Genomic DNA, 16,103 nt, shown 5'->3' on the forward strand with positions numbered 1-16,103 from the left:
TCTTGGGAAGTGGACTCTGGCTGATACAAGTAGGACACCAAGCTGTTCCTACCCTAGCCTGAATCTCTTCTCTCTGCTTTCTAACTCACCATAGGACATGAAGAGCTCAGCTGCACTCACACGTGAGTTTTGCCTGCCAAAATGACTGGCACTTCTGCAGTTGTGAACCAAAATAGACCATGCTCCCTCAACTTAATCCTGTCTGATCCTCTCTCATGGTGCTTCAAGAGATTGCTAACACACACCCCTTGGTCTGTTTCATTGTCATAGTAAGTCTCATATGGTATTGATGTCTCACTAACATCCATCTTAAAAGAAAACTACCTGAAGACACTGGCAAGGTGACCTTGTTAGAAATCTTAATCTTTCTCTAGACTATAGACCAGTCAACTTTCAAATGACATATAACAGGCCATGTTAGGGTTGCATTTCATCCCTACTTATGAGCAATGCCAAAGAAAATGAAGCCCACGGGGGATGAGAATGAAGAAGAGTCTGTTCCTTGCAGGCAGGTGATATACTTTTTGTATTAAACTTTGACAGCCCTAGTAGTTTCTTTGAAAGTTTTTCAGATTTATTGGATATTCTCTGTATTTACATTTCACATGTTATTCTTTGAAAGTTTAATCTCACCAATCAAAGTAGAGACCTTTTTTTTTTTTTCAAGGAATTCTGGGAACAAAAGCCCCTTCTCATTCAGAGGGATGACACTTCAATGACCACATATTACCAGTCTCTGGTCAGCCTCTCAGATCTGAAGAGTATCTGCAACCAAGGGCTATACTATGGAAGAGATGTGAATGTCTGCCGGTGCATCCATGGGAAGAAGAAGGCTTTAAATAAGGTTAACAAAGCACCATTTTTTTCAGCTAAAAAAAGATTTCAATCAGAAGAGGGCACCAATTCAGTTTCACCAACCAGGCTCTGGAGGTTCCAGGAAAATCTGGGATGTTACTTTGGCTTCTTTGTAGGCTCAAATGTGTACATGACTCCTGCAGGATCTCAGGGCCTCCCTCCACATTGTGATGATGCTGAGGTTTTTATCCTGTAGCTGCAGAGAAAGAAACACTGGCTCCTGTACTCCCCAGCTGTGCCCCCTGCACATGAGTACAGTCTGGAGCCCAAGGACCGAATTGGCACATCAACCCATGACCTCATGCTGAAGCCTGGTGATTTGTTGTGCTTCCTCGAACATTCATTGGCCAGAAACTCCTTCTGGCCCGGTCCAGTCTACTGACCTATCAGCACCTACCAGAACAATTCATGGGGAGACTGCCTTTTGGATTTCATTTCTGGGCTTGTATTTGGCATTGCAAAGGAAGATGTGGCATTAAGGACTGGAATGCCCGGGCGGATGCTCATGAATGTAGAAACGCCAGCTGAGGTAAGAAGGACATTGAGTGGCTATCCGAGGACTTGCAGACCAGCTCGAGGGCAGAGAAGGACTGCAGTCATCAGACATAAAGAAGGGCTTGTCATGTGCACACTTCCTCCTTTCTATGTGGGACATGGAACAGAGACGATGGACCCAGGTGAAAAGTTGTCAAGGTTGGACAGCACAGTAAGCCTGCAATTTAAAGACCACATTGTCCTCACAGTAGGGCCAGATCAGAATCAATCTGATGAAGCTCAACAAAAGATGGTTTATATCTATCATTCTCTAAAGAATGTGAGACATATGCACATGATGGGAAAAGAGGTGGAAACAGATTTATGGACTTTGCTTTCCTTTATCATATGTTGATGCTCTGAAGCAAATCTGGTGTGCATCGACAATTCGTGTTAAGGACCTGAAACTCAACACAGATAAAGAAAAGGAGAACCTGGCAGTGTCTCTGTGGATGGAGTCTTTAATCCAAGTGCTCTAGTACCTTTATGCACAGAATGTTTTCTTCTACATATACTTTCAGTGAAGAAAAGACTTCATTCCTAGGGGAGTGTTCTGATTGGTACTCTGGGGTGGAGGTGTGGTTACACAGAAGAGCAGCAGAAGGAGCTGGTTCATGTTCTCATGGACACGAGAGAGAAAACAAGAACTTATTAGGCATCCCAGGCTGTGATATAATGATACTTTGGACAAGTTTATTTAATGCAGTGTTGTAGAAAAGGCACAAGTCCAGTACATGTGTCATAAAGAATTATGCCATTAACCTGGTTTCTTTGTCTTGGTTCTTTGGGAAAAAAATAACTCCTTTAAAAAGCATCCTTGGCTCCAAAAATACTTCTTAACAATTAAAATGTAGGAATAAAGTAGTTTCTTAAAAAATGAAAATATTTTAAAAAGGAATCTTAATCTTCCTGAGCTCCCTTAGAAAATGCTTTCTTCAGAATAAAAAACCTTCTCACCTGGATCTGCACAGGACCAATTCTGTCCCTGTAGGCGGAAGATAAGGAGCTTGCACTTGGGTGATTATTAATCTCACTGAGTGCTGTCCCTGTGTCTAGTGACCTGACATATTATATGGCCATGCCTTGGTAATAAGTTACCCACACACCACACCAGGTGTCACATAACAATTCTACTCTTCAGATTCTGAAATGATTATTACCTCCAAACAACACAATGCCCTCTGTGGCGTCTAGATTTCTATCTCACCCCACCCTTAGGACTCCATCTGCTGGAACTCAGGGGATGGATCCTTACTGGCAGTTTTGGCTACTGTGAGCTTCCACCTAATGTATCTCCCAACATCTTCCTCCCCAGATTGCTGTCTATAACCTGAGATATCTCTGCCAGAGTGCTTCCTAGAATGGATCCCCATCACCATGGCTATAATTTTTGCTTTGCTAAATTTCACCTAGCTGAGAGGACATTACTCTGTCCTCTGCCATTGGGTCTGCTCCCCACATTAGATGGATGGACACCAAATGTTCACTCTTTCTACTTGAACTGATGCCCAAAGGCAACTAATTCCTGTGTCTGGTAAGACTGAACTATACACAGGTGAGATGCAGTCAAGGAAATCAGCCATCTGTACGTTTAGGTACTTCCTCTCAAAATACACAAGGTCAAAAAAGAGTTCAAATGGGAAGCTCAAAAGTCAACCCCATCCAATGTTTTAAAGCAAAAAGTAAGACAATAGAGAAAGGACAACTTACCCATCCTTTACAAGTCATCCACAGTGTCCAGGAAGACCAGGTCTTGAGTCCTCAAGAAAGTAGGTGCAACCTCAGTCATTAACTCCCAAACTGAGGGTGTCAACACACACACACACACACACACACACACACACATGAATACATGAGGGTCAGGGAGAGGAGTTATGGCAAGAAGGAAGAGTGATGTTAGAGGTTAGGCCCTAGGACACAGCATGGTCCAACAGCAGGTCTCTTAGTATGGAGCAGACACCTAACCACAGCTACTGAGGAGAGACTCTGGCCTAATGGCAAATCTCCCCAACTCGATCTCATGACTCTTGAGGGCTCTAAATTAGTACCAGAAACGATTTTGTTTGTTCCAATCTACATCATCAACAGAGATGTACAAATGTGTTGTTCCTAGCTACTGCTGGGTCAGGATGGCTGCCTTACTGCATACTTCACTTTAGATGGAGTGTGAGACAGTTATCAGGATGCCAATGATTTGCATGTGACTCCTATTGGTAGTTCTACAAGGGAGCCACCATGGAAGATACTCATGCCTTTCAGCCCTTGGATACAGTTGTCATCGGTGACCTCAGCCTGGTCTCAATGTCAGCAGAGTGGAGCCAGAACAGTGGTCTATGAGCAGTCAGGTCTGGGGGCGTAGGTCTATTCAACCTTTTCTTCCTTGATTGTTTTGTTGTTGTTATTCTAGTTTATACTTTTTTTTCATTTTATTCTGGGTTACATTCAGCCATTTTCATGCAAGTACATAATGGTCTTTGAGGTCCTTCCAGGGACCTCTGTTCTTGGCTATCCCTCCCAGTTCTCTCTCTCTTTTTTTTTTTTTTTTTTTTTTTTTTTTTTGTGGGTTCTAGGTTTTATATTGATGCATAAAAATCATATATGTACCCATAACGTGTAAAGTGAGGCAAGACAGTCTGAAGATCCACTGTGCATCTGAATCACATTTGCCTTTTCTTTCCTCTGTCCATGGACACCTAGGGTGGTTCCACAGCCTAAGCACTGGGATAAGTGTTGCAGTAAACGTACACACTGAGGCCTGAAGCCAGTGCATCAGAGGCACTTACAAGGTACGTACCATAATCTATTGTTCTCTTTGCATGGGACATGAAGCCCTTTCAGCTCAGTGCTTAGGGGACCCCTTGGCTGTGCTCCTCTGGCTCTGAGCTCTCCAGGATTGCCACCAGGATGTTCTACTTGCACAGGTTCTGTGCATGTTTGTACTGCACAATACTGTGAAGTTCTGTCCACAGTGGATGAGTTTCTGACTTCCCAGGACTCAGCCCAGGTTTCCTGACCCAAGCTGAGAATATTATACATGAGGAAACAGAAGAAATTATCTCTAGAGGAGTTAAGAGCATCGCCAACACTGGCAATGTGTCCGGTGAGCTGTGGAAAACGTTACCTCCCGTTCTTGTCCATGTTTTTGCAATTGATAAGTGTTCAGTACAGATTTGTAACACACTCCAAGCCATCACAGTAGAGGAAGTGTACCACTAGGGAGGAGCTTGGAGGTTTCAAAAGCCCCTACTGTATTCCAGTTATCTCTCCTTCTGCCTCGTGGTTGTTGTTTCAAGGTATAAGCTCTCAGCTCCTGCTCTGGTAAGATGCCTACCTGTGTGCTGCCATGATCCCTGGCATGATGGTCATGAACTCCCTCCCCCAGTAAACTCCTTCTTCTATAAGTTACCTTGGTCATGGTGTGCTTCCCAGCAATAAAATCAGAGCTGAGAGAAATGGTGAGATGGGCATGTGATGAGACATACCTATAATCCCAGCACTTAGAAGGCAGAGGCAGGTGGATTGCTGTGAGTTCGAGGCCAGCCTGGTCTACAGAGAGAGTTCCATCACAGCCAGGGATACACAGAGAAATCCTGTCTAAAACAAAACAAAACAAAAAAAAAAAAAAACAAAAAAAAGTGGAAAGATTATGGTACATTATAGAATTAGGGAGTTGTATAGATGACTAATCAACAGATGATAGGTAGGTGTATGATAGATACAGGTAGATAAGTAGGTAGATCAGTAGATGCCATAAAAGATACATAAAAACATGAAAAACGGATGAATAAATTAGATACTAGATAGACAGATTACGAATGGATGGACAGACAGACAGATGATATAAAAGACAAAGATAGATGACATAGGAAAAAAAAGAGTAGCTATGATAGATTCAGACATGATCAATGAGTAAACAGATAGACAGATAGAAAATAGAAAAATGTAAAGGTTGTTAGTCCTCTTCTCCTAAGGGGAAGGATATGGACCAATGGCTTGACACTCCTTTCCCAGCCTGACCTTTGAAGAAGGTATGGTTACAGGGTAACTGAAAACTGAGTGATAAGTGTCTCTGGATTCTAATCACTGGCCTTTTGTAGACAAACACTTGTTGAATTAAGGATCATAAATATAAAATATATATTCTACAAGAAATTCTACAAATTCAAGTAGTATAAAATATGTGTGATTCGTGCAGCATGTGCTTACATTCTATGCATAAAAATGTCATGAAACACATTAATGTATGGAAGGACTACTGCCAGTTCATTTTTGTATAAAGGTTTTTTAAACTCACTCGTTGCAATTACATGTTTCTGTACCTGTTACCTGCTTACACTGGGGATATTAACATCAAAGGTCATTTCAAATTCCCGGCTATTGGGTGTCATATTCACCAATGCCACCTAACCAACATGTAGAATTTCAACAAGACACATAAACGGTGATTGGCCGAAGAACTTCTTCTGATCTCTTACATAAGATCAAGTGTCTTTTGTTTGTTTATTCAGAAGACAAAAGCATAATGTTCTAAGAGAGAGATAAAGAAGAAAAAAGTCCCACTCTACAAAATACATTAAAAAATACGTTCTTTCTGAAAAATTTGTGGCTTCTCAGTAGCATATTCATTAACTATTTAGTAGATCTTAATGGAAATTTAAAGTGCACAAGTTTTTTAATAATATAGAGTGACAATCTAGAGACAAATGTTTAATTCATGGCTGCTTGAATTTGTTTTTTAAATAATGAAAGATAATAAGAATTTTTAATTTGTACAATATAAGCTAAATCTAACAATGGCATTTAAACACACTCTTCTTATCTCTTCCTTAAGATTTTATTATTTTGATTTGAGGGAAGCATGGACCCAGGTATATGCAGGTACATTGGAGAGTACACTAGATCCTCTCTCTGGACCTGGAGTTACAGGCATTTGTGAGCTGCCTCATTTGGGTGCTGGACACTGAACCAGGGTCCTCTTCAAGAGCAGCAAGTGTTCATAGCTGGAGACCTGTCCCTCCAGCCCCCTCCATTCCCTCTTATCTTCCTACTTTCTCCATGTCAAATACTTTGTCTTAAATTTCACTGGTAAGATTGTATCCTTTCAGAGAACTTTTTATAGCAAAGATTGGAATTCTACTCCTTCTTCAAAACACTAAGAACGGAGTTAGAGACACACACAGGAGAAAGAGGCTTCTGGTTTTAACAGATGCCCTGCCCAAAAGTGCTGAGACAAAGTGTCAGCATCCTGATAGCCTCAAGTGCCGGATAACTTTGGCTCTTACAAATTAGTGCTGGACTTGGAAGTATTTATAGAATGTCCAGTTATATAAAACACAACAACCGTAAATGTCATTAGGAGACTATGCTGACGGGGCAAACACCTGCTGTGTGTGGAGACCATTTGCCCATGTTGCATAAGACCCTGCTGATGACATCAGCCCTTCACCCTCCCAACCACTGCCAGAGAGTTGGCCCAAAACATCCCACGCACAGCAATCTTCCCCTACCCCTTCACCCTAGAACTGTTTCTGCTCTAAAAATAACAAAGTCTTCCCGTTCTGAAGTATGGCATGACAACACTAGACCCAGAATAATCTCTCAGATATGTGACATTTTCAGTAAGATGGAATCGCGTTCCTTTTAAGGGGGATCAGTGTCTGCTTTTGACATGAACGATTCCAGCAAGTGGAAAATTGAACGAGGCTGTCAATCCACGAGCGCTAAGTCATGGTTCCCTGGAAACGTCTGGGGCTGAGATCAGTGTCAGGAAATGAAACCAAGTTTCTACTAAACATGAAGCTGGAGTTTGGAAATTCAAACCTGAGGTCCGAGAGTGTCAGCACTGGAGTGGGACCACAGTTGGTTTCAAATTCACACCTGAGGCACATTTTGCTTCTGCTGGTGAGCTGTACTCAATCTCTTAAAACACATTCCACAAAGGAATGCACAAAGCCAGAAGAAGCTGAGAAATTTTCTTTCAAGACCCTCCCGCTGATCTGCAATTGGACACAGCCTGGATCATTTCTACCATCAACACAGCATACTTGAGAGCAGTGTGGTGTACTGTGCTCCCTAAACTTCCTTCTGAAACTCTAAGGTACACAAAAGCAGAAGACCCACCCCTTCCTTCCCTTCCAGTAAGACCTTGACTATGTTGAGGCAGGGAGAGATGCAGATGACCTAGAAGCAGCCCGCTCTAACCAGCTAGAAGAGAAGCTGAGAAAATCCTTTCCTTATGACATCCCTGGGTAAACATTTTTCTGTCATCTCCCCCAAAACAGAAGATGTCAAAGTAACCACGAGAGACATTAAGGAGGTTAGTAGCCTTCTGGTGAGGGGAAAGCCTGGTGGATGGATGCCAAGGAAACCTTACCGAGAGCCTGGCACATTAGCTGGGTGAAGCACCATGCCAGCTTTGATGCCATCTGAAACCAAGCTCAGGTTCCCATTCCACCTAGCAAAATCAGACACTGGTTGTGTACTGGGAGCACTTTTCTGTTTATGAACTTAACGGTGTTCCCTGAAATCCAGGCTGTGCCTGAACTTTGTTTCTATCATCCTTCCTCTTGTAAGTCAAATCCACCCTTGCCTGGCAAATACTTGCTAACTCAATTGAATCACTTGCTAACTCAATTGAATTTAGATTATTCAGGGTTTCTATTCCTGCACAGATCATGACCAAGAAGCAAACTAGGGAGGAAAGGGTTTATTCAGCTTACACTATTCACATTGCTGTTCATCACCACAAGAAATCAGAATTGGCACTCAAGCAGGTCAGGAAGCAGGAGTTGATACAGAAGCCATGGAGGAATGTCACTTACTGGCTTGCTTCCCCTGGCTTGCTCAGCTTGCTTTCTTATAGAACCCAGGTTTACCAGCCCTGAAATAGCATCACCCACAATGGGCTGGGCCCTCCCCCCCTTGATCACTAGTTGAGAAAATGCCTTACAGCTGGATCTCATGGAGGCATTTCCTCAACGGAGGCTCCTCTCTCTGTGATAACTCCAGCTTGTGTCAAGTTGACACACAACCAGCCAGTACAGACACTCTCCTACATAGTTAGTAGGAGAAACTATGGTGTGAAGACTCATCCAGGTGTGAACAGCACTATCCTAAAGAGGAGTAAGGAAAAGACAGCTAAGCTCAGGCAAGTGCCTACTCTACTTCCTGGCCACCAGGATATAGCTGCATGGGGGAACTAAAGCTGCTTTGAGGAGAAAGAATCCTTATGTGGTTTTCTAAGGTGTCTGAGTATGGTGAGATCTAAATCAAATCTGTTCTATTACAGGTCCTTCTCATCTGTATTTGCTTGGATGGGGACAGAGAGGACATTTTGCTATAAATAAGTGATCAGGTGCCTCCGAGTTCAACATGGAGAAGGCTAAATGATACACGGAACTGATGTTCTCCGTCTCATCCCTCTTATTCCCCGGAAGAGCCAAGGGAGCATGTGCCCAGATGAGAGAGGGGAAGCAGAAAGTCTGGGTACCATGTGCTACTGACAGCTTGGATGGGCATGTGACCTGCCTTTAGAAGGCAAACTGAACCAAGTGGCAACAGACACAGGCCTCTCATTTCCCTGGCACCCTGGACCTCAAAGAAGAAAGTATCAGAAGAGGAGGGCCATGGGAAGCCTGAATGCAAGAGAGCCTCACAGGTCTGCATCACCTCACAGTGTGGTGTGAAGAGGGATCTTGGAACTCATGTTTCCATCCCTTGAGACTGGATACGACTTATAGAGGCACTTCCTGAGGCTTGTGCTAACATCAGCACTAGCTGGGAGTGAGGGAGAAGTTGGCTTCCTGTGACCCAAGAGATACAACGTGCATGGCCCTGAGCCAAGTAGCACAGGCTCTCCAAGCCGCTGTGGCATCTAATATAAAACTCACCTAAGCCCCACTTCACAGCCCGTGCGCACAGCCAGGTGAAGATTTAACATGTGTGCTCAGTTTCCTTCTGAGACTTGCGAATTTACTCTTTTCAACCAGGGGGATGTTTTCTCTTTCAGTAACTGCTTGAGCGAATCAGACTTGCTTGTTGGGTGTCAACGGGCTTAATGATAAAGGGACAGGAGAAATGTGTTTCTCGGAAGGAAGATCATACACCTTCTGGAGCTAATTATAAGATATTGATCATGAGCTGATTGGATTACATGTTCCATGCAATAAAGAGTGTGGGATAGTTTAATGGATGCATACTCCTAGGATGTTTTGACCTGTGGAGTGTGAAGGGAAGAAAAAAACTGTAAAAGTTCCTAAAGCCATGGGCAAAACAGATTTCATGACCAGTGGTGTTTTTGCATGCACAGGACTGCTCAGGTGCCCACATCATTTCCCTGGCTGCAGATCGTAGGTGGTTCCGGGCCAGGCTGTATCTCAAGGAGGCGGGAGGAGATACCTGTCTCAATGCCAGGATACTAATAAATGGATTTCCAGACTGGCAGCCGGTGCCTGGGTGCCAGACACCCTGTAATTTCAGAAAATGACACATTTGTTTAACCTGGTGTCCTTGGATAATGTATAAACACAGATTAGATTGGAATCTTACATGCTTGGCACAATTAGATGGCCAGTTCATTGGAATTTCTAAGACAGTGTCCTAGGCGATGTGAAAATAATGCCCTATCATTCCCAGAGCTCTCTGTAAGTATTTCTCTTACAGATTTTCAATGCATTAAAAATTAAATGAGCAAGCTTGTCAAAGGGCTGATGAGATGGCACAAAGAGGCAGCTTAGTATGTAAGAGTTTCCTGCTCTTAGAGAACCACCCAAATTGGGTTGGCAGTGCCCACACGCCCCTGTGACTCCAGATCAAGGGAATCCCACACGCTTTTCTGGCTTCTATAACCAGGCACATACAAGCAGGCACACTCACAAAGACACACACACACACACAAGTAAAAATAAGTGTACAAAAGCGAGTGTACTGAGACCTGAGCACCTAGATCGGTTCTGAGCTCAAGGTATTCTCCTGACTTTGAATGAGTGGGTTGCATTTGACGGATTTCTCCAACTTTTCGCTGATTTTAAGCAATGATAAAAAGCCATATCTTCATCGTGCTTTGCTTGGACGATTCTGCCCTTGGTCTGATATGATATAAAACAACCTAAACTATCCCATCCCTGAAGCAGTTCTCATTTTACTTACAAAGTTTAAGTGGCCAGGAGGTTCTGCAATATATGGCCATTGGTTTCCCTGTAGGATTATGGAGGAGACCCAGGACCAGTTCTTGGAGGAGGTCCCTGCTGCTGTTGAACTCCAGGCTTCCTGATTCAAAGACCTCTAGGTTTTATCCAGCCTTCCAATTAGACGGCATTCAAAATTAAATCTTGCCAAATATTAAAGCCCTTGCCCCTAGAAAACAATACTTGAAATGCTCAAGTTTGATAGTAAGAACATCATGTTTTGAAGTAGACCCCCTCATTGTGTTTCTCAGTGACAGGCACACACATGCATAATCATTTTATAAAACCATTTCTAAAAAAAAGAGAAAAAAGAGAAAAGAATCTCTAATGTTTTAAGCAGGGATTATATGTCAGCTCAGTCCTCCCTGAATAAAGTTATCTAGTTTAGTAAAATATCAAAACAGTAGGAAATAGGAATTGAGTGCTGTTTGACTAAAGTCAATAGGTTTAAACATCGGCATAGATATATATGCATATATTGTTTATTCAAGTATCTAACATGAAGTTTGGCATTGATATAGCTAGGGAAATCACACCTATGGTCAAGCATATTACCCATACCATCATGTATCATAGCTGTCTTTCCTGAGATAACATCTGAAACTTGTTCTCATGACAATTTTTCCATATGTGATACAATGTCACCAACTATGATCCTCTTGCTACATGTGAGACTTGAGAATTATTCATCCTACATAATTGTGATTTGTTAGGATTTCTCCAATAAGGTTTTTAATTTCTTCCTCATTTTTGGAAGATAAGATTGCTGGGTATAATATTCCTGGTTAGCAGATGCCTCTGTTCCTTTAGTACTTTGAGTATATCATCTCAACACTCCCCTCCCTGCCACTTAGACCTGTAAATTTTCTGCTGAAAAAAACGTGTCTTATTCCCAGTGGCTGGTAAGACAATAGAATCCAAAGGAAAAAGTACCATGGCTATTTTCATAAACTAGTATTGCCTCTAACTGCCAATTAAAAAAGCTTATCCTATTGCTACAGGTAAATGTTGTTCTCACTCTTCATCAAAGAAGCTTGTCCTTGCAGCAAATGGAAAACACTATAGAAAGCCACAGCTGGTCAAAATGCAGAGATCACCTTCACATAGGGTGTACATCACCAATTATTTGCAACACAACCTCTTCACCTACTTTTCAGGGGACATTGAAGAGGAGAGAAAACAAAGACCAGGACATCTGCTTGGAGATGGTCTCTTCTAAAAGAGGACACAGGGAAAAAGGGAGTGTAGAGGAGGGAGTAGATCTGGGAGGAGTTAGGATGAGGACTAGGGGTAAATATGGTCAAAATAATTTACATAGAATTCTCAAAGAATTAATAAAATCATTATAGGTTTTTGTAGAGATAATTGTGTCAATATACATGCTAATGTGAAAAGGGGACTGTTCTCCAACCCTAGACAAATAACTATATGCAACTAAATGCTCAGGGGGAGAGAAATAATCTTACCTAGGGAAAAACCCCCTTATTGGTTCTCCAACACCAGATCGTCAGCTCTGAAATTATATGAATATAGGTAACAATATATGGTCTGGGGAGAGAGACACAAACACAGAGACAGACAGACATACAGAAAGAAAGAGAGAGATAGAGACAAAGACAGAGAAAGACAGACACAGAGACACAGAGAGAAAGAGACAGAGGCAGTGAGGGAGAGACAGAGACAGAGAGACAGAAAGAGAATAAAAGCGGGGAAGAGCATGTAATAAAAAGAGGTCATAAATATGGAAAACAGAAAGGAGATTATGGGGGTGAGGAGGAAAGGAAGGGGAAATGAGGTAATTATATTTTAATTTCAAAAAATAAAATAAAATTTAAGAATATCCCTTTGTAAGTAACAAGTCTATTTCTGGCTGCTTTTGATTTTTTTGTTTATTTTTGTTTGTAGCTTGGCAATTTGATTATGTGTGACTGGATGGTACTGTCCACAAATTTATCTTACTGAGTAACATCTCATCTTCCTGGATTGGGATGTCTAATCCCTTTCTAAGTTTGGAAAATATTTATTCATGATTTTAAGTATGACTCATTTCTTTCTTCTCACTCTAAAATTCTAGTAACTAAAATTTTTAGCTTAATTTTGTCCCACAGATCCCTTGAACACACTCTGTGTGAGTGTGTCTCTGTCTCTCTCTCATTCATACACACACACACACACACACACACACACACACACGCACACACACACACACTTTTTTTTTTCTTCCCTTAGAATTTATTGCCTGTGACCTGCCTTCAGTTTCTCTGTCCCATCCTTCTACATTCAGTTTACTGGTAAAGTTTCTTCTGCCTCTTTAGCTGAACTATTGTACTTTTCAGCTCAATGATTGATTCCTGATGTTGTTTATGTCTTCTATCTTTACCCGTCTCTTCTCATTTCATGCATCCTTTACTATCCTGACTTAGATAAATACTTTATGGGTGTTATTTTAAATGTTAAGTGATGAACAGAAGCACATCACTTTCCTCCATTCCATTAGAGTTTCTAGAGTCTGTGCTCTTCTTTTTTGTAGACTATGGTTTCAGTTTGGTCTTCCTTGGCTTTTCGTGCTGATTGATGCACATCAGCAGAAAGGCTCTCCCCCTGTCCTGTCCCATTGCCCTTGTGAAGCAGACAGACCTCACCAAGTCAGCCCAGCCAGAGATTCTGGGTATCACACAGACCTCTTCTCTTATTCAAAAACACCTCAAAAACACCTCTCTCTTTGTAGTGTCTTCTACAATATTAGGATAAGCTATACCCTATTAGTTCCCCAACAGAGAAGCAAAAATTCAGCCTTCATCCTTAAAAGCTGGGTGCTAAATATGTGTTCTAGTACTTTCTATGCTCAGGGGGAAGCTAAGAGTTGGAGCATGTCTCCAAGTCATGGAGTGAGCCTATGAAAAATGACTACACTTTTGCACACACACACCCCCCCCCACTGAGTCCAGACAACACAGCTACTAGAATTGTTCTCCTGTTTAGAACCCTCTTTGCTACTCCATGGCCCAGACATCCTTATGTTTCCAAAGTTCTGTTGTCAGAAGCTGGTCCTGAGGAACCATCTGGAGGAACTGAGACTAGATGTATGCCCAAGTATTTTCTAGAAGACTTGGGCAGGTGTGTGAAGTTCACTCATTTCTATTCAGGCTCCTGGAGGTCTGTGGCTTTTCTACCCTCTAAACATCCTGATGTGGGCTTACAGTAGCTAAGCTTTCAGCCAGCAGTTTGGAAAGATACAGGCTCTCACCAGAGAAAGGCCGATCATCCCTATCTCTAGACCTGTTCTATATAGAGTATCATCTTGTAAAGAACCCATGTATCCATTTAAAACTGCTTCTGAGTTCTCTGTGGTTGAGAGAAACTCCTAAATGCCAAGTTCCTTCTGCTCCTAGACCTGGGGATGTAAGAGCCAAACCATCCTAGACAAACTGTAAAGGCTGAGCTCTATTCTCCCTCAGACAGAATCTCAGCTCAGGCCCCTTAGTGATGGTGAGGTATGGTGCCCAGGGAGATCTGTGTTAAATCTGTTAATGGGGTCAGGCATATGGGAACGGTGACCACCTCTGTCCTTCTCCAGCTCCCAAATGCTGAGAAATGACAGCAACAGCCTGTGGGGAGATGCTTACTACCAACCATGTATTTGTTAAATTCTACCCTGGGACTACATCTCCGTATTTAATGTCTGTCATAAAAATATTTGAGGAAAGATGGTTAAATGTCAGAGTAGTTCTGTGTTCCAGGACTCCTGAGTGAGTAGTGAGCTCACACATTAGTGAAAACCTGGAGCAGTGTGTGAGTCTGCAGAGTAGACCAACACAGGCACCGACAGGGCATCCGCAATGTTTCTACCAGAGCTGCCATGCTTCAGAAACTAATTAATCCCGGGAGGACCACAACCTCCAGGTCTCTCATGGATAAGCAGCTCCACACAGATATAACAGGATCAATTACTATGTAGCAAAAATCAACAGGCGCTGAGCCGCAACTCCTGCCTAGTACACCAAGTACTACAGCTTAGCTCACGTGAGCTACCCCAGGGTCAAGCCGTGCAGTCTCCATCCACGTCATCTTAGCACACGCCTGCAGCCGCTGCCAGAAGAGCCTGCTTGCTGGTTATTTGACCTTCACTTCCTTTCTTCAAAAACTGTAACGAGACGTGGCCAATTTTTTAAAATGTCTGTACTCCAACAAGAGTACTCACTGAGCCGTTATCACCAAAATGTATGAAAGCTGATAACCAAAGGACATCATTAACAAGCAAAACGTGTGTGTGGTGTGTGGTGTGTGTGTGTGTGTGTGTGTGTGTGTGTGTGTGTGTGTCTGTGTGTGTGTATGTGTGTGTGTATGTGTGTGGTATATATAATATATATGGTATGTATATTATATATATGATATATATCACATATATATATATATATATATATATATATATATCATATATGTGTGGTACACATCTCAATGTTTTGATAACTGTGAAACCATCATCATTATTCGGCCAGACTCATCACCACCCCAACTCCTTTATTCGTTTCCACGTCTTTTTTTATGACGAACAAACATCAGCATTTACATGACCACATGGTCTTAAGGAAAATCACTGCTTGGTGGAATCAATAACTGCAATTCTGCAAAGAAATTCTATTTTTTCAACCACATATCCCTGAGACTACTTTATCACTCACTATAAAGAGGCAGGGATGGGGGGAAGTGCCTAGTTAGCAAGTGGGGAAGGGAAAAAAAATCTATGCTTAGCCGTGTACAGTAGGATGTTAAAATGAAACCTCAGAAAAATATTTAAAAAGCAAAATAAACCACATTATCTAAAATCAACTGTGAATCTTTGTGTCACCAGATTTGGGATAGGAGTGCTTTGTGACCCCGGTGTATACCAGAGGGACCCACAGCACAGATGAAACTGTCTCCTATTCACAGTAGCCTAAGACACGTGGTCTCAAAAATGTGGTTCCAAACAAGAACCAAGATATAGTGAGGGTAGGTGGTTATCCTGCCCTGTGGAAGATACAAGGAATTCTCTGGTCCCCCAGAGTCTACACTGGTCCAAAGATAAAATGCACAAGGAACAGAAAGTCAGCACACTCGGTATCCAAACACTTAAGATAAACATCCCTTGGACAGATCAAAAACCCATTAATATGGAAAGTTAAAAGCATGCAACCAGCACTGCACAGTCATGTTAAACAGATACACAGAATACGAATAAATGGTTGGAGGAAGGAGAGATCATCAAGGCCATGCCCACTTATATAGGCCATGCCCACTTATACAGAAGCATCTCAGTATGGAGCCAGACTCCAGGCAAAGCTAGAAGCTTAGGGACCAACAAAGTCACTTGCTGAGGCAGGACCAGGAGAGGAAAGGGGCAGCAGGGTGGATCCAGATTCCACAGATAAAACGGTAACATTCTAGCATTCCAAGGATTTGTAACAAAGTTAGTAACAACAGGCTGTGTTGAACTAAATGCCGGATGTTAGCAGAACAACTCAAACGAGTGGAGAGGTGCTGTGTCCC

The 16,103-nt window shown here is 42.3% G+C and overlaps 1 pseudogene across 1 annotated transcript; it reads left to right on the plus strand.

Annotated features, from left to right (window-relative positions):
• The first annotated feature begins 449 nt into the window (after window positions 1–449).
• Window positions 450–1,868, plus strand: LOC308429933 (ribosomal oxygenase 2-like; annotated as a pseudogene). Its single transcript has 2 exons — window positions 450–548; window positions 613–1,868. The product of its transcript is annotated as a ribosomal oxygenase 2-like (transcript).
• Window positions 1,869–16,103: the final 14,235 nt, after the last annotated feature.

Source organism: Micromys minutus (genome assembly GCF_963924665.1).
Source record: "Micromys minutus genome assembly, chromosome: 14".
In the NCBI taxonomy this organism is placed as follows: domain Eukaryota; kingdom Metazoa; phylum Chordata; class Mammalia; order Rodentia; family Muridae; genus Micromys; species Micromys minutus.